Source organism: Canis lupus, chromosome 18 (genome assembly GCF_011100685.1).
Source record: "Canis lupus familiaris isolate Mischka breed German Shepherd chromosome 18, alternate assembly UU_Cfam_GSD_1.0, whole genome shotgun sequence".
In the NCBI taxonomy this organism is placed as follows: Eukaryota; Metazoa; Chordata; class Mammalia; order Carnivora; family Canidae; genus Canis; species Canis lupus.
In genome coordinates, this window is record NC_049239.1 from 6,590,115 (window position 1) to 6,609,474 (window position 19,360).

Here is a 19,360-nt window from a genome sequence, read left to right on the forward strand (position 1 = left end):
AGTGAGTTCCTGAATTACCACATAATGACAAAGACAGTTCAGGCTGCAGTGGTTCTCTAGACAGCTAAAAAAAAAACTTGCATAAAAAATCTGCTTAAAGCAATTTAGAGGATCCCTGGGTGGCTCAGCGGTTTAGTGCCTGCCTTTGACCCAGGGCGTGATCCTGGAGTCCTGGGATCGAGTCCCATGTCGGGCTCCCTGTGTGGAGACTGCTTCTCCCTCTGCCTGTGTCTCTGCCCCCCTCTCTCTCTCTCTGGGTCTCTCATGAGTAAATAAATAAAATCTTTTTTTTTTTTTTTATTTATTTATTTATTCATGATAGTCACAGAGAGAGAGAGAGAGGCAGAGAGACACAGGCAGAGGGAGAAGCAGGCTCCATGCACCGGGAGCCCGATGTGGGATTCGATCCCGGGTCTCCAGGATCGCGCCCTGGGCCAAAGGCAGGCGCCAAACCGCTGCGCCACCCAGGGATCCCAAATAAATAAAATCTTAAAAAAAAAAAGCAATTTAAAGTAGGCTTTTCCTTTCCACACATCTGCTGCAGCAGGTGGACTAAACAGTGCTGGACTTTGAGCTTTGACACCAAAATCTGATGCGCTGGGGTGCACGCAGACCAGACACCTCTTGGGGGCATAAGGGCCTGCCTGAGCCTGGGGAGCCCAGAATTCCACACCAGGCGTGGGCACCCACTACCAATCTGACCAAGGCCAAGGCACATGCTCTCTTCCTGCCTTGGTTTCGGCACTGCAGAAAAGGAGGGGGCGCATGAGCTTAGACAAACGTAGATGACCCTCGCTCTCTTCCGTGCTGACACGCTGGAATCCTGACCCACTTCTACTTTTTTGTTCTCCTTAGGCTTAGCTTCCTCAGTGTGTGCCTCGATTAACCGGAGGTCGTGAGCTGCTCTTCTGGTTCTGTCAGGGACCCGCACACAGGTAACTGGGGGAAGGCCCCAGCTACGGGGGCCAGGGCAGCAGCTGCCAGGAAGCTAAAACCCAAGCTGTCCGGGACACTCCCTCCAAACCTAAGCCACTCTCTCCCCCTCCCCACCCCCCTGGCCCCTCCCACCTGCACCAGAGCCTCCCGATTCCTCTTCAACACCATTTCCAAACCTTCTACCTTTTCCTGAAAGTGATCTTGATAGATGTAATGGGAAAGAAAGGAGATAACAGGAATCAAAATACTCTTATTAGGGAAAAAAAATCTAGAGTATGGAAATTTAGAAGAGTATGTCCCTCCTCCCCCCTTTTTTAAAGCAACTTAATTCAAGTAATTGCAAACAAGGTGCAACTCAGTTTCCAAACTGGGTTGAGATCAGGACATTCCGGGGCCCACTGGTATCGTTAGGCATTGATCCCCCAAAAAGATCTGGGGTGGGGCTTGGATCCCTATTACTGAAAGACTAGTTCTTGGTGATGCAGAGAGCTACAGAAAAGGGGGGGCTGCTGGACCCACAAGTGCGGGTGGGCCCCGCAGTACAACCCTCCACCCGGGCAGGACTCGGGAATCACTGGTGTTTCCGAAGCCCTAAGCACTCTTATGGGGCCGCCTGGGGGGCTCAGCGGTTGAGCTTCTGCCTTCGGCCCAGGGCGTGACCCCGGGGTCCTGGTCCCACATCGGGCTCCCCGCAGGGAGCCTGCTTCTCCCTCTGCCTGTGTCTCTGCCTCTCTGTGTCTCTCACGAATAAATATAAAAGCTCTTGTGAACAGAGAAGGAAATGGTGGCTGCCCGGTGGGGGCGAGGGCGCCTGCAAGCCGGGCGTGCGCGGGCCACGGTCCCGGGTGACCTGCCCCCGCTGGGACGCGCCGGCCTGCCGGGCGACCTGCCGGGCGACCTGCCGGGTGTCCTGCCGGGTGTCCTGCCGGGCGACCTGCGGCTGCGGCTGCGGCTGCGGGGAGGCGGCGGGTCCCGGCCGCGGAAGGTTTCGGCCCCGGCGCCCAGGCCGCTCCTCCCGGCGGGAGTCGGCAGCCGCTCCTCCCCGGGCCCGGGCCCGCCGCGCACCGCCTCCCGCCCCGAGCAGCTCAGGGCCTCGGGCCGCGCCAGGGCCGCAGCCGCAGCGCCGCTGCTCCGGGAGCTCGGCCCGATTTCGGGGCGCCCCTGACTCCTGCGGCCCCCACAAGCTCGGCGGATTCCCACCCGACGCGGGTGCCCCCGAGGGACGCGGCGGCCGGCGCCGGATTCGCACTCGGGGCGGGGGCGCGGGCGCGGGCGCGGGCGCAGCCGACGGGGCGAGACACGCGCGGCCTCGGGGAGGCCGTTGCCGGGAGGGCCGCCGCCGCCCCGGGGCCACCCGCCGGGCCGGGAGCGCGCCCACCTTCCAGGCTCCCGGCCCAGGGCCCGATCCCCGCGGCCCCCCCGCCCGGCGCCTTACCTGCCGCGGGGCACAAAGCTCCGGCCTCCGCGCCGCCGCCCGCCGCCGCCTGCTTGCCGGGCCTCGGTGGCGGGCGCCGGGCTGCGATTGGCGGAGGAGCGGGGGGGGGGGGTGGGGGGCGGGGGGAGCGGGGCCAGGGAGGGGAGAGTGGAGGGAGCAGGGGGGGCGGGGAGGGGAGGGGAGGGGTGGAGGGAGCAGGGAGCAGGGGGGCCCTGCCTCACGCCCCCGGGTGGGAGAGCCTGGCCGCAGTGGTCCACCTGGCGAAGGAGCAGAGGCCGCGGGGCGGGGAGGCCTGGGACCGGGTGGTAGCTCATTATAGTTTTAATTTGCATTTCCCTAATAAAGATGATGCTGAACACCTTTTCCTAAGCATGTTGGCCATTTGTACCTCTCCTCTGGAGAAATAGCTATTGAAGTTATTTTGAATCAGGTTGTTTGTGGTTGAGGTTTAGGAGTACACCATATATTCCGGATATTAATGCTTTATTAGATACATGATTTGCTAATATTTTCTGCTGTTCTGAGTTACCTTTCTACTCTGATGATAGCGTCTTCTGATATAAAATATCTTTAAATTTTCAGAGTCAATTTCTCTAATTTTCCTTTTGTTACTGTGCCTTTGATGTCATATCAGAAATCATTGCCAAGTTGGATATCCCAAAACTTTTGTCCTGTTTTCTAGAAATTTTGTTTCAGGTCTTAATTTGGTCCTTGATCCATTTTGAGTTAATGTGGATATCCAGTTTTCCCAACACCATTTGTTGAACAGACTATCCTTTCACACTGAACAGACTTGACGTCCCTCTCAAAAATCATTTGACCATATGTGTGAGAGTTTATTTCTGGGGTCTCTATTTTATCCCATTACTTGACATATCTGTCTTTATGCCAATACCACAGTTTTGATTACCTATGGCTTTGTAATAAATTTTGAAGTCAAGAAGTGAGTCCTCCTCCTCTCTTGTTCTTTTTCAAGATCATTTTGGCAATTCATGATCCCTCGAGATTCCATATGAATTTAGGAATGAGTTTTCCTATCTCTGCAAAAAAGAAGACATTGGAAATTTTGTTGGGACTGAATTGAATCTGTATATTACTTTGGGTAGTATTGACACTTTAATGATATTAAGTCTTCTAATACATGAACATGGGATACATTTCCATTTATATATGTCTTCTTCAGTTTCTTTCAGCAAGCTTTTATAGTTTTCATTGTACAAGTTTTTCATCTCCTTGGTTAATTTCTTTTTTTTTTTTTAATTTTTATTTATTTATGATAGAGAGAGAGAGAGAGAGAGGCAGAGACACAGGCAGAGGGAGAAGCAGGCTCCATGCACCGGGAGCCCGACGTGGGATTCGATCCCGGGTCTCCAGGATCGCGCCCTGGGCCAAAGGCAGGCGCCAAACCGCTGCGCTACCCAGGGATCCCTCCTTGGTTAATTTCTAAGTATTTTATTCTTTTAAATGCTGTTGTAAATTAACTTACTTTGGTCATTATTTTCAGGTTATTCATTGTTAGTGTATAGAAATGCAGGTGATTTTTGTGTCCTGCTACATTCCTGAATTCACTTATTACTTACAATAGTTTTCTCTAGGATTTTCAAATTTTCTACATATTAGATTAAATCATCCATGAACAGAGATAATTTTACTTATTCTTTTCCAATTTGGATGACTTTGGTTTCTTTTAACTGTCTAAATGCATTGGCTACTCCACTGGGCTCCGAGCTGGGCATAGACCCTGCTCAGGATTCCTCTCTCCCTCTGCTCTTCTCTCCCTCTAAAATAAATTTTTTTAAAAAATAGAAAAAAAAATATTAAAAATGCATTGGCTAGATCTCCATACTCCTCTAGCTCACCACTTAATATCACCTTTTTGATATCTAAAATATGTGTCAATCTTAACATGTCCCTAATCTGTGCCCCTAAATCCGCCCCCCCCCCCCCCCCCCCCCCCATTTATCCTTCCCATATTATCACCACATCATTGGCAACTTCAACCTTCCAGTTGTTCAGGCCAGAAACTCTGATGTTATTTTTGACTCACCTTTCTTTTCAAATTTTTTTTTTTTTAATTTTTATTTATTTATGATAGTCACACAGAGAGAGAGAGAGAGAGGCAGAGACACAGGCAGAGGGAGAAGCAGGCTCCATGCACCGAGAGCCCGATGTGGGATTCGATCCCGGGTCTCCAGGATCGCGCCCTGGGCCAAAGGCAGGCGCCAAACCGCTGCGCCACCCAGGGATCCCTCACCTTTCTTTTCTATCCCACATCCATGCATCAGGAAATTCTGTTGGCTAGATCTTCCTAGCATATCTAGAAACTGATTACTTTTTACTCATACCTCCATCAGAGTCACAGAAGTGTCTTCTCTGGCCTTCCTGCAGTTTATGCCCATGCAGGACAAGAATGATCTTTATTTATTATTATTTTTAAAGATTTCATTTATTTATTCACGAGAAACACAGGAAAGAGAGAGAGGCAGAGACAGAAGCAGGCTCCATGCAGGGAGCCCGACATGGGACTCAATCCTGAGTCTCCAGGATCAGAGCTGAAGGCGGCGCTAAACCGCTGAGCCACCTGGGCTGCCCAAGAATGACCTTTAAAAAAAAAAAGGAAAAGAACAAAAGATTGTGTCCTTTCTTTGCTCAAACCCTCCAATGGTTTTCTATACAATTTAGAGGAGAAGCCAAAACACCTGAAAGGCTCTACAAGGCCCTATATGGTTGGCTTCTCTGTTGCTCCTGCAACCTCATCTACTACTGTGACCCTCCTGTTGGATTACTCTGGTCCAGTCACTCTGGACCTCATCCTATTCCTTGAACAAGACAGGAAGGCTTCTGCAGTAAGGCCTTTGCCCTGGCTGACCCCTCTCTGGAATGCATGGCTGATTCCCACTCTTCCTGATTTTGCTCAAATTCCACCTCAGTGACAACTACTCTGACCACTCTATTCAAAAGTATCTCCTGCCCTGCTCCTGACTTCCTTAGTTGGCTATTATTTCTTCCTATAGCACTTACACCTTCTAATGTATTCAAATACTTAATTAGTTACTACATGTAATTACTGTTCATTATCCATCCCTTATATCCACCTTAGTATTTCCTCTTGTGTCATGATACACCTTTTCTTAAAGAAATAACTGCACAAAAAGGATCCTATACCTTTACTGGCATTTCAAAGCCTAGGTCATAAGCTAAACTCAAGGATCGCAAGATTAATAAACTATATGGAGGGAGGTCCCTGGGTGGCACAGCGGTTTAGCGCCTGCCTTTGGCCCAGGGCGCGATCCTGGAGACCCAGGATCGAGTCCCACATTGGGCTCCCTGCAGGAGCCTGCTTCTCCCTCTGCCTGTGTCTCTGCCTCTCTCTCTCTCTCTCTCTCTGTGACTATCATAAAAAAAAAAAAAAAAAAAAAAAACTATATGGAGAAGAGGTGGTTCCCCAAAATGGAATGCTGAACTCTGTTATTAGAAGGAGAGATACTGGCTAAGCAAAACCCACAGATGTTCACTTGCTGAGTCAGACTTAGCACACAGAGCAACTTTGAGGAAGCCTGTGAGAGGGGCCACACGTATCCTTGAATATAGAGTGTAAGGATGGCTGGGCAGCCCGGGTGGCTCAGCGGTTTAGTGCCCTTCAGGCCGGGACGTGATTCTGGAGACCCAGGACTCAGGATCAAGTCCCATGTCAGGTTCCCTGCATGGAGCCTGCTTCTCCCTCTGCCTGTGTCTCTGCCTCTCTCTATGTGTGTCTCTCATGAATGAATAAATAAAATCTTGAAGAAAAAAAAATGAAGTGTAAGGATGGAACTACAAACACTCTACCTTTCTGGTAATAATGTGTTTCAAATATGTTAGTTTATTATGTTACTATTTATTAACATAATAGTTTATTATGTTATGTTACTATGTTAGTTACATTGTACAAAGTAGTAACCCTCTCCAGCCTGAAGGACTCTGATAGGTTGTGGGGACAGTAACAGACTGCCCTAGTCTACAAGTAATGGAAAAACCCCACTCAAAAATCATTAAACAAGTAAGGAGCTATATTAGATCTCCAGTGCCATTTCTCTATCAATTTCTTTACATATTTTCCCCTTCTAGGAGTAATAGATTTTGTATAGATTTTGATTAAAATGACACGATACACTAGATGTAAAATTCTAGGATCAGATATCCAAGGATATAAGAAGGAATCAAAGTGGCAAGATTTGGTGAAATCTCTGATGAGTTATTGTGCTGTAGGTTCCTCTTCCCCCCATTTGAGGAAAGCTACAGTCAGCCTATTTCCCTCATATCACACCTATGGGCTACCCCACCAGCCTGGCTGGGGGACCAGAGTACCAGAGTCAATATACTTGGGGACTCTCTGGACTGTTCTCTATCTCCCACTGGGGAGAGATAGGCTTCAGACAGCTGGGGCGGATAGTCCAGCTGTGTGCTGCTGTGCTGGAGTTGGTCAGCATGCACATAGGGTCAGTAGTCCACAGGACACATTTGTGTTTCCCATGGGTCACACATTCCTGTGGGCAATGCAGGAGAGACAGTTGTCTTGGGTCTGGTCCAATAAAGCTGCCTGAAGGGACAAAGGGATCCCCTCAGCAAGAAGCTGGAGGTGAATGTCAAATTTGAGTTTCCCAGTACAGAGTTTCCTTTAGATTTAGCCCCACTTTTGATAACTTCATTTTAGAGCATATCAAAACACATGAACTCCAAGCTCCAGCTCCCTCCCTTCAAAGTCATCTGAATGAATTTTTAAGGCTCTGTAGCCCTGGTTAGCACTAGTCCCATGGTTGCATCTAACTGGAGGACAGACTGGAGAAGATAGGGGACCAAATGGAATGCTTAGTAGGTCGTACTTATTCTGCCGTCTAAGGCCATCGTGTAGTCCAGCATTCTACACGTATTTATTGGGCATATACTATGAGCACTGGTATAAGGTGCTGGAAAAATATATTATAGTTCTAAATGACAGAGCTTTGAGGGTGTTGTAATTTTGGAAGCATGTCAGACAAAGTCAGGAGAGTACAGTGTTCAGCATATTCTGGCCTGATTATGAATCCTTCTAAGATACCACCCAAGGAGGGGGGCCCTGCCTAAGGCCCTGCATATGTGGGGAGGAGTGATCAGCTTGAAAAGAATGGGGAATAGGGATCCCTGGGTGGCGCAGCGGTTTGGCGCCTGCCTTTGGCCCAGGGCGCGATCCTGGAGACCCGGGATCAAATCCCACGTCGGGCTCCCGGTGCATGGAGCCTGCTTCTCCCTCTGCCTATGTCTCTGCCTCTCTCTCTCACTGCGTGCCTATCATAAAAAGAAAAAAAAAAAGAATGGGGAATAAATGTAAATGTGACCTTATAGAAACAGGCAGGGGAAATTGGAGGACGTCAGAAACATATCTATAAATTCTTAAATTTTGACGGTGAGGAACACACAGCTGGGAAGGGATTACCACATTATCCATTTTAACAGAAAAACCCTCGTGCCTTTGATAGAGTTACTCATGGATCCTCTTTAAGATTTGGTGAGATTCTTCCTTTTCTGGAAATACTTCTTAGAATAAACAGCCTCCATTTTATGCTATTTAAATTGCCTACCCAGAGAAATGGCTCAACTTTGTTAACTCCTTATATTAGCGCACATTTTCTTTACTCTCTGTAAAAATGGACTGACCCAATCTACTATGGCTTCAATAAAAAATAGTATACAGGAGGAGGAGTTAAGATGGCAGAGGAGTAGGGGGGACCCTAAATTTGTCTCATCCCTCAAATAGGACTAGATAGTTATGAAATCATCCTGAACACCAGAGAAATCAGAGATCTGGAAAAAACAAAACAACAAAAAACAAAATCTGTGAAGTCAATGGTAGAAAAACAACCACTGTTTGGAAAAGGTAGGAGGTGCAAAGACTTCAATCCGGATTGAAGATGTAGTGGAGAGGAGGGAGCCTGCTTAAAGAGCTACTGCAAAGTATGAGAAGCAGCTGAGTGCAAAATTGGAACGTTTAGAAGTTGGTAGGGTGGGGCCCTGCCTGGCTCAAAGGTGCTGGGTGGTGAAGCAGGGTAGAATCCCAGGTGGGCCAACGTGGTTGGAGGACCCTTGGGTTGCAAGGAAAACGGGTGGGGAGCCTGGGTGAGGTGGAGTTTCCAGGCCTAGGAGCCAGGAGGCTGCTGAGAACAGCAAGTCAAGATGCCAGCTTGCTTCTCTCTGTTGCCATAAACTGAACCGCTGCACCGTCCCATGACTGCTTTCCTGGGAAGGGTCCAGCAAAAGGCAGAAGTATGACAAGAACCTCCCCCCTCTCGGAGGAATAGTGTGGGTCCCCACCGTGGGAGTTCCTACAATTTGGAATTTTGAAACTTAGTTGAGGGCCTGAGATAAAAACGTTTGGCCACAGGCCTGGTGAGCTCAGAGTTCGGATGGAAACCCGGGAAACAAGAGTGAGTGATTGCTTTTTGGTGAGGGCTCACAGAAGAGTGGGGGATGTACTTGCAGCTCTGGGGCTGGGGGGCAGGGAGGGGGTAATAGCCATAGTGACCCTGAAAACCTTCACCACCTACTGGAACTGGAGCCAGTACCTTGAAACTTGCCTCTTGTACCGGGGGGGCTTTTCTCCGCTGGGGCAAGTGCCCCCTGAGAATCCGCAGAAGGGCCCCTTCCCCAGAAGACCAGCACCACCAACTCACGCTTGTACAGCTCACTGATCACAAAGGGCTGCAAAGCTTCAGCTCTTGGAAAAAACACTGTACAGAAATCTTTGTATTTTTAATCTTTACTCTTTTAGGATTATTTTTTGTTATTTTCATTTTTTTGACTTTTAAAATTCTTTTCTAATTTTTATTTTAAAATATACATTATAGGGATCCCTGGGTGGCTCAGCGGTTTAGCATCTGCCTTCCGCCCAGGGCCTGATCCTGGAGACCCTGGATCGAGTCCCATGTTAGGCTCCCTGCATGGAGCCTGCTTCTCCCTCTGCCTGTGTCTCTGCCTCTCTCTCCCTCTCTCTGTGTATCTCATGCATAAATAAATAAAATCTTTAAAAAATATATATATACATAATATATGTGTTATTTTTTGTTTCCTTTCATTGTACTGTATTTCATTTTATTTACATATATGTTTTTCTTTCCTTCTTATTTTGGCATCTAGTTTCTTTTAAGAAGCAGACCGAAATACACTCAGGATCTAGGTTTTTGTTTTGTTTGGGTTTTTTCGTTTGTTTGGTTTGGTTTGGTTTTGCTTGTTTTGTTTTTCTCTATTATCATTGATGTTATTGGAGTTATTTCTCTTTCTTTCTTCTTTTCTTTTATAGGCAGAAATGCTGAGACAGAGAAATTCACACCAAAAGAAAGAACAGGATGTAGTACTCACTGCCAGGGATTTAATCAATATGGATAGAAGTAAGATTCTGAACTAGAATTTAAAACAATGATTGTGAAGATACTTAGCTGGGCTTGAAAAAAGCATAAAAGACGCTAGAGAATCCCTTACTGGAGACCTAAGAGAACTAAAATCTAGTTAGGGCAAAATTAAAAATGCTATTATCAAAGATGCAGTCCTAAGTGGAGGCTATAAAAACAAGGATGAATGAAGCAGAAGAAATTATATGGAAGATAAAAGGATAGAAAATAAGGAAGCTGAAAAGAAGGGAAAAAGAAAACTACTGAATCACAAAGGGAAACACAGAACTCAGCGATTCCATAAAGGAAAATAATATGTGGATAATAGGGGTCACAGAAGATGAGGAGCAGGAGAAAGGATCAGAAGGTTTATTTGAACAAATTATAACTGAGAATTTCCCTAATCTGGGGAAGGAAACACATTCAAATCTAGATTTGTACCAACACAAACCTACTGAATTTAATTCAACACTTCTTTACAGGTATTTTTTTTTTTTTAAGATGTACAATCAAATACAGTGCTTTACACTCATGATAGTTTTTCTCATAGTGGTTATACCACTAACTGTACAGAGTTAGGTTTATTTCCTTAATTTTTGCTTTAGACAGGTTTTCTCTTTAAAATTTTTAAAAAACTTGAGTGTTTATGTGAGATTTTGAGGCCAATCTACTAATACAAATACTGTTTTTTTTTTTTAAGATTTTATTTATTTATTCATGAGAGACACACAGAGGGAGAGAGAGGCAGAGACACGGGCAGAGGGAGAAACATGCTCCATGAAGGGAGCCTGATGCGGGACTCGATCCCAGGTCTCCAGGATCGCACCCTGGGCTGAAGGCAGCGCTAAACCACTGGGCTACCAGCGCTGCCCACAAATACTGTTAAAATAGGTATGTTTTGCATATTTAATTTCATATCTAAAATTTAAAAAATTTTAATTCCAGTGTAGTTAACGTACAGTGTTATATTAGTTTCAGGTGTACTATAAAATAATCCACCAATTCCATATATCACCCTGTGCACATCATAACAAGTATACTTCTTAATCACCATCGTCTATTTCCTCCCCCTCTCCTCCCACCTCCTTCTGGTTTGTTCTCTATATTTAAGAGTCTGTTTCTTGGTTTGCCTCTTTCTCTTTTTTTTCCTTTGTTCATTTGTTTTGTTTCTTAAATTCGACATATGAGTAAAATCATATGGTATTTGTCTTTCTCTGACTGGTATATTTCACTTAGCATTATATTCTATAGCATCATCCATGTCATTGCAAGTGGCAAGATTTCATTCTCTTTTTAAGGCTGAGTAATATTCCATTGAATATATGTATCACTCCTTCTTTATCCATTTATCTAATCGAAGGACACTTGAGTAACCTTCATAATTTGGCTATTGTAAATTATGGCCCTATAAACATAGGGAGTGCATGTATCCCTCTGAATTAGGGTTTTTGTTTTGGTAAACACTCAAACACTAGTTGCTGGATCATAGGGTTGTTCTATATTTAAAATTTCGAGGAATTTTCATACTATTTTCCACAGTAGCTGCACTTGTTTTCATTCCCTCCAACAGTGCAGGAGGGTTCCTTTTTCTCCACATACTCACCAACACCTGGTGTCTTTTGTGTTGTTGACAGGTATGAGATGGTATCTCATTTTTGATTTGCATTTCCCTGATGAGTGATACTGAGCATCTTCCCATATGTCCGTTGGCCATTTGTATGTGTCCTTTGAAGAAATGTCTGGTCACATTTTATGCCCATTTTTTTTTAAAGATTTTATTTATTTATTCATGATAGACACAGAGAGAGACAGGCAGAGACACAGGCAGAGAGAGAAGCAGGCTCCATGCTGGGAGCCCGACGTGGGACCTGATCCCGGGACTCCAGGATCGCTCCCTGGGCCAAAGGCAGGCACTAAACCGCTGAGCCACCCAGGGATCCCCTTATGCCCATGTTTTAATTGGATTATTTGTTTTGAAGTTTTATGTTATTTATCTATTTTAGTTGCTAATTTGTTATTGGATATATCATTTACAAATATCTTCTCCCATTCAGTAGATTGCCTTTTAGTTTTATTTTGGGTGTTTCCTTCACTGTGCAGGTTTTTATTTTGATCCAGTCCCAATAGCTTATTTTTGCCTTTATTTCCCTTATCTTAGGAGACACATCTAGAAAACTGTTACAGCCAATGTCAGAGACATTATACTTCCTGTGCTCTCTTCTAGGATTTTCAAGTCTCAGGTCTCACATTTGGATTCTTAGTCCATTTTGAATGTATTTTTGTGTATGGTGTAAGAAAATGGTTCAGTTTCATTCTCTTGCATATAGCTGATCAGTTTTTCTGATACCATTTGTTGAAGAGACTGTTTTTGCATTGGATATTCTTTCTTGCTTTCTTAAATATTAATTAACCATATAATTTTGGGTTCATTTCGGGATTTTCTATTCTGTTCTGTTGATCTGCATCTATTTTTGTGCCATGACCATACTCTTTTGATCACTACAGGTTTGTAATATAAGTTGAAGTCTGGGACTGTGATACCTGCTGATTTGAGTTTCTTTTTCAAAATTGCTTTGGCAATTCAGGGTCTTTTGTGGTTCCAAATAAATTTAAGATTTGTGTTCTAGTTCTGTGAAAAATCCTTTTGGTATTTTGATAGAGATCGCCTTAAACATGTAGATTGCTTTGGGCAGTATAGACATTTTAACAATATTCTTCCAACTGATGAGCAGGGGATGTATTTCTATTTCTTTGTGTCATCTTCAACTTATTTCATCAATGTTTTATAGTTTTCATAGTATAGTTTTCTTGGTTAGGTTTTTTCCTAGGTATATTATTATTTTGGGTGCAATTGTAACCGGGATTGTTTTCTTAATTTTTATTTCTGTCAGTGTATAGAAATCTGACCAATATCTGTACATGGATTTTCTATGTTGCAACTTTACTGAATTCATTTATATGTTGTAGTAAGTGTTTTTGGTGGAGTCTTTAGGGTTTTCTCTATATAATATCATGTCATCTGCAAAGAGAGGGAATTTGACTTCCTCCTTGCCAATTTGGATGTCTTTTCTTTTTTTCTTGTCTGATTTCCCTGGCTAGGACTTTCAATACTATGTTGAATGGAAGTGATGAGTGGGCATCCCTGTCTTGTTCCTGACCACGGAGGAAAAGCTCTCAGTTTTTCCCTATTGAGAATGATGTTAGCTTGGGTTTTTCATATATGGCCTTTATTAGGTTGAGGTATGTTCCCTCTAAACCTACTTTGTTGAGGGTATTTGTCATGAATTAATGTTTTCCCTTGTTAAATGCTTTTTCTGCATCTATTGAAATGATCATATGGTTTTTATCCTACTCTTGATGTGATGTATCATGTTGTTTGATTTGCAAATTTTTTTTTAAGATTTTATTTATTTATTCATGAGAGACACAGAGAGAGGCAGGCAGAGACAAAGGTGGAGGGAGAAGCAGGCTCTATGCAGGGAGCCTGATGTGGGACTTGATCCCAGGACCGCAAGATCAGGCCCTGAGCCAAAGGCAGGTGCCCAACCACTGAGCCACCCAGGTGTCCCTGATTTGCAAATATTGAACCACACTTACATACTGGGAATAAATCCCACTTTATCATAGTGAATGAGTTTTTAAATATACTGTTGGATTCAGTGTGGTAGTATTTTATTGAAGATTTTTGCATCTATGTTCATTAGAGATATTGGCCTGTAGTTCTCTTTTTTTGTGGGGCCTTTATCTGGTTTTGCTATTAAGGTAATGCTGGTTTCATAGAATGAATTTGGAAGTTTTCCTTCCTCTTTCATTGTCTGGAATAGTTTGAGAAGAATAGATATTAACTCTTCTTTAGAATATTGATAGAATTTGCATGTGAAGCTGTCGGTCCTGCACTTTTGTTTTCTGGGAGTTTTTTGATTACTGATTCAGTAATCAAAATTGATGGTGTTTCCTTTATATGTAATTATCTTCTTTTCACTTGATACTTTTTTTCTTTATTGCTACAATTTGCAATTTAATTACAATCTCTTGATGTGGACCAGCTTTTGTTAACTTTTGGGGAAGGTTCTCCATATGTTCTGGATCTAGATATTTGTTTCCTTCCCTAGATTAGGGAAGTTTTCAGTTATTTCTTCAAATACACTTTCTTCCCTTTTTTCTCTCCTTTTCCGAGATCTCTATAATACAGATGTTATTACATTTGATGACATCACTGATTTCCCTGTCTATTCTTGTTTTGCATAATTCTTTTTCTCTTCTTTGTTCAGTCTGATTACTTTCCATTACTCTGTCTTCTAGGTCATTAATTCATTCCTCTGCTTTTTCAAGCCTGCTATTCATTCCATCTAGCATATTTCTCATTTTGTTTATTGAACTCTTTATCTCTGCTACGTTACTCCTTATCTCTGTGTTAAGGTCTCACTGATGTCTTCCATTCTTTGCTGAGTATCTTTATGATCATTACTTTTTTAAAAGATTTTATTAATTCATGAGAGACAGAGAGAGAGAGAGGCAGAGACACAGGAAGAGGGAGAAGCAGGCTCCATGCAGGGAGCCCGATGTAGGACTCAATCCTGGGACTCCAGGATCTGCCCTGGGCCAAAGGCAGGCGCTAAACCGCTGTGCCCCCCGGGGCTGCCCTGATCATTACTTTAAATTCTCTATCAGGCATGTTATTAATACCTGTTTCTCTTAGATCACTGGCCATGGCCTTGTCCTGTTCTTTCATTTGGGACAAATTCCTCTGTCTCCCCATTTTGTTTAAATTTCTGTGCTGTTTCTCTGCTAGGAAATTTGGCTATGTCTCTTGTTTTTGAGGGTAATGACTTTAGGAAAAGAGGTCCAGAAGTGCCCTGCAGTATAATGTCCCCTATTTCCCAAGGCCTGGCACTTCTGGAGGTGTTTCCAGTATGTGCTGTGTGTACTCTGCTATTGTGTCCTGACTGCTTTATCCTTCAGGCCTGTGATCTGCAGAGGTTCCCTTTGCCTGTTTTGTGCAGTATTTGGCCCCTGGACTGAATGTGGTAAGTTTTAACTAGGTATGCTCTGGTCTGCTTGTGAGATGAGACTTGGGACACTACCCCAGGAACTGAGCATTTTCACAATTTTCTTATTCTTAATATTCCAAAAAATGCCACAGTTAACATTTATATGCATAGTTTTCTTATTTCTGTTTATAGATTTTGCAAACCATTTTATAATCATGATGAACACTGAAAATATTATGCTAAGTGTAGTCCAGTCACAGAGACCTCATACCATTCTGTTATGAAATGTCTAGAATAGTTTACATCTATAAAGATAGGAAGTAGATTACTGATTGGGGCTGGGAAAGTGAGTGAGGATTTGGGGGGATTTATAGTCAAAAGATGTAGAATTTTTCGGGGGGTGATTAAAATGCTCTAAAATTAATTGTTCATGGCTGCACAATTCTGTAAATATAGTACAAGCTACTGAATTGTACACTTTAAACGGGTAAATTACATGCACTTCAATAAAGGTGTTAAAACCAGATTTTGATTTATTAATCATGTCTGCTGCTTTTCTATTCTCCACCTCACTGATTTCTATTGTAATCCTCATCATTTCCTTCTTTTGATTTCACTTGGTTTGTAGGGGTTTTCCCTCTTTTATTTGTGAATTTAACTCAATTCTTTATTTTTGATTTGTAAGTGTTTAATGCTTTGAATTTTCTTTTGATCACTGCTTTACATGCATCCCATAGGTTTCAATGTGTAGTGATTTTATTATTTTTAGTCTATAAATTTATTTTGTATTTTCTTTTATCAAATGTGTTTAATAGTCTTAAAATATAAATCTAGATTCTAAGGTGACAGTTTCTTCCCTTTCATTACATTGAAGATGTTTCATTTTCTTCTTTTTCTGAAGTAAAATCAGCCATCCTTCTTATACTTCTGTCCTTGTTCTCCCTTCTCTCTACTCTTAACATATTCTCCTCTCTTGATTTTTAGTACTTCTATCATGATTTACTTAAGTGTGTTTTATGAAAGTCCTAGGGGATTGCTGAGCTTCCTGGCTCTGCCAGTGTTGTTGCTCTTGTTTTAAATCAGATTAAGAAAGTTTGTGCTAATGTTCCATTTTTTGGGGGCTGATTTGGGAATATATTATTATATTTTCACCTATTTGCGGACATTTCTTTTTAGTGTACCTTTATTGTCTATACGGATGTTATTCTGTTCCTTATTCCTTTTTTCTCACAGTAACCACTGGTTTGAAACCTCTCAGGAGCTTCCCGGGGAAAATCTGAAACCGGCTCCTATATAGGGGGCGGGAAAGAGACCAAAGAAAGGTCTCTGGTAGGCCATTCCAGGTTAGTAGGTGGCAGCAAAATGAACTTCTACACAAGATTTGTTTTTGGTGGCAGCAAGACAAGTCTCCATGCTGGCCTGCCAACTTTTGAGAGTGAATATAGAAGTCTTTTTTTTTTTTTTTTTAAGATTTTATTCATTTATTCATGAGAGAGAGAGAGAGAGAGAGAGGGGCAGAGACACAGGTAGAGGGTAAAGCAGGCTTCATGCAAGGAGCTCGACGCGGGACTCAATCAGGCGATCAGGCCCTGGGCTGAAGGCAGCGCTAATCCACTGAGCCACCCGGGCTGCCCAAATATAGGTCTTAACTAGGTTCAATCACATATACCATGCAGTTGTTCTCAACACATCACTATCTCAAGGTTGTGTCCTGAGAGCAGCCTCTGGGAGTGGGAAAGGCAAACAGAACCCACATTCCAAGGACAGAAAGGGGATGAGGAGCCTCCTAGTGCCTGAGTCCAGCTCACAGGTCAACTGGCAGTCCTGTCTTCTTGATGACCTTCTCCAACAAGAACTATAAGACATTTACTTTTGTGATCTATTTGATTGCTCATGCATAAGTGAGATGAGCATTTCTAACCCATGAAAGAAGTAACCTAAGGATAACCTTCCTAATGTATCAGTACTAGAGCTCCCTCTTTCTTATGTTGTTTCATAAAGTACTCCTCCCCTCATCATTGGATCTTGTTTTGCCTTCTCCATTCCTGACTGCTCAATTTGCTCTGCTTAGTCTTACTTCCAGCAGTTTCTTAATGTAAGCTTTGTCTTATCAGAGAACTTTCATCACTTAGAATTGAGAGTTCATAGGGCTCAGACTATTCTAGTCCTCCTTCTGTTACTTGGGACTGGGAGTCTGCAAACTTCATCCAGTTTTGGCTGTTGTTCTCAGATATGTCTTGTGAGCATTTCTGAGAACACCTATAGTAATTTGGGGGCTCTCTAGCTTCCAGGGCTATCAGAAGACCATCTCCTTTCTCTGCTCCCTTCTGTGTAGCTGCTGATAAATACTATGTGAGTGTGTTACTGTTGGAGGTTGAATCCTACACCTCAAATTTTAGTTTGTGGGAATACTTTATCACCTAATTTGTTATTGATATTATCTGTAGGTTTTTGGCTTCTCTACCTTATTGATCTGTTTCTTATGGAGGGCTTTTGGGAGATGAAAAACATATGGTACCACTTACCTTCCCAGAAGATATAAAGAGGAAAAACATATTATGGAAGTTTTTTTAAGTTGTCTTCATAGTTGAAATGTGGGTTAAAAAAAAAAAAAAGACATGTAGGTAAGAAAGTGGTTTAGAACATGAACTTTAGGGATCCCTGGGTGGCGTAGCGGTTTGGCGCCTGCCTTTGGCCCAGGGCGCGATCCTGGAGACCTGGGATTGAATCCCACGTCGGGCTCCCGGTGCATGGAGCCTGCTTCTCTCTCTGCCTCTCTCTCTCTCTATCATAAATAAATAAAAATTAAAAAAAAAAAAAAGAACATGAACTTTAGACTAGTTCAGCCTTGGACTGAAATCCCAGTTCTACTCTTTGGTATGTGATCTTTTGCTACTGATTTATTCTTAGTTTCTGATTTTTTATCTGTAGGAATGATGTTCAAAATCATTAATAGGGATCCCTGGGTGGCGCAGTGGTTTAGTGCCTGCCTTTGGCCCAGGGCACGATCCTGGAGACCCGGGATCGAATCCCACGTCGGGCTCCCGGTGTGTGGAGCCTGCTTCTCCCTCTGTCTATGTCTCTGCCTCTCTCTCTCTCTCTGTGTGACTATCATAAATAAATAAAAATTAAAAAAAAACCAAAATTATTAATAATTGGCATGGTCCAGGTGCTGACTAATCACAACACTGTGACTAATTAAAATGGATAGCTTTGAAAAACTGGTTCAGCTCTATCAGTATCAGCTGGTGAAGAATACTGCTCATCTATAAAATAGAATTGTAATTATATGTCTTGCAGTTTTGTGAGCAATAAATGCAGTAAATGTTTGTAAAAGGAATTTGGCGCAGAGCCTATGACATAGTAAGCACTGAAAAAATGGTATTTATTATTACTATTATTTATCACCAGTTGGGAAGCACTAATATACCCTGTAAACTTTTCTCGGATGTTCTCTTGACTCTCCTAATCTTACCTTCTGTTGTCAAAGAGTACTCCATTCTCTGAGTTTTCATAAAACTTTAAAAAATCACCAATACAGCATCGATCACATTTTTATTGTACTTAGTGGTAGAAGAGGGAGGAATATTCAAAACAGAACAGAAGCTGTCTATAATGCCAGACCTTTGGTTTCTGGCTAATAGGATATCTGATGGGTCTCAGAGATGGGACCTAGTTGTGCCTAAGTTTATCGTAGGGTCTTCTGGTATCAGCTATTTATTAACTTGTACAAAAGTATTTTTGGTATCTGGCAACGAATAGGATCACACTGGTGTGCCTAGCTGAATTTAAGCTGTTAGTATATAGTTTGCATCTCTCTTTGTGGCTGGGAACTTCATCTGACCCAGATACAAACAATATTTGTAACAGGGTTAAAAACATGCATATAGATTAAAAAAAGAACCACTTAAATTGGGATGCAAGGAATGGGGGGAGGTGGTCAGATAATGATCTCAGAGAAGGAGGGGATATTTTCAGAGAAAGTTTCCACAATAAATAACAGAGATTAGTAAGATTATCTGTGCCTTTGTAGTGGAAGAAAGGATCAAGGAAGATATACTGACAGTAAATTTTTAAAGCAAAATTTAAAGATTTTTTGTGGGACACCTGGACAGCTCAGGGCAGCTCAGAAGCAGCTCATGGAGCCTGCTTCTCCCTCTGCCTGTGTCTCTGTCTCTCTTTCTGGGTCCCTCATGAATAGGTAAATAGAATCTTTAAACAAAAAACAACAACCCACATCTGATGGTCATGATTCATTTGTAAAATATTTGACAACATCATCTTCTAGAAGTAAGAGGGAAGAATTAGAGAATACAAATTTAAAGACAGCTGGTTTGCAATAACCTTGGTAGAAATTATCTTGGAAAATTTGACTACTAATGAAAAGATTCATGAGAAGTTTCAAAGTCTAAGGTGAAGATGATGCTTTTCCACAAAATAACGATAGGCCGTGATTCAAGCTGTATTTTAACTGAACTAACTGCATGCTTGCCACAAAATTATAGAGATGGAGAACAGATTAGTGATCGCCACGGGTTACAAGGTGGCAGTGGAGGCAGGAAAGACAGGAATCGACTGGCTATGAAAGGGGTAGTACC

The 19,360-nt window shown here is 42.9% G+C and overlaps 1 protein-coding gene across 5 annotated transcripts in view; it reads right to left on the bottom strand.

Annotated features, from left to right (window-relative positions):
* BLVRA (biliverdin reductase A) overlaps window positions 1–19,360 on the bottom strand; it is a 78,441-nt gene that overhangs the window by 49,785 nt on the left and 9,296 nt on the right. Inside the window, exon 2 of one of the 5 annotated variants that reach the window (XM_038562634.1) lies at window positions 3,282–3,411. The exons of 2 other annotated variants lie outside the window; for them this stretch is intronic. The gene's annotated coding sequence lies outside the window, so the exon portion shown is untranslated. Of the gene's footprint in view, window positions 1–2,371; window positions 2,463–3,281; window positions 3,412–19,360 lie in introns of those variants that run through there. 2 more of the 5 variants (XM_038562632.1, XM_038562630.1) reach the window with 2 other exon arrangements.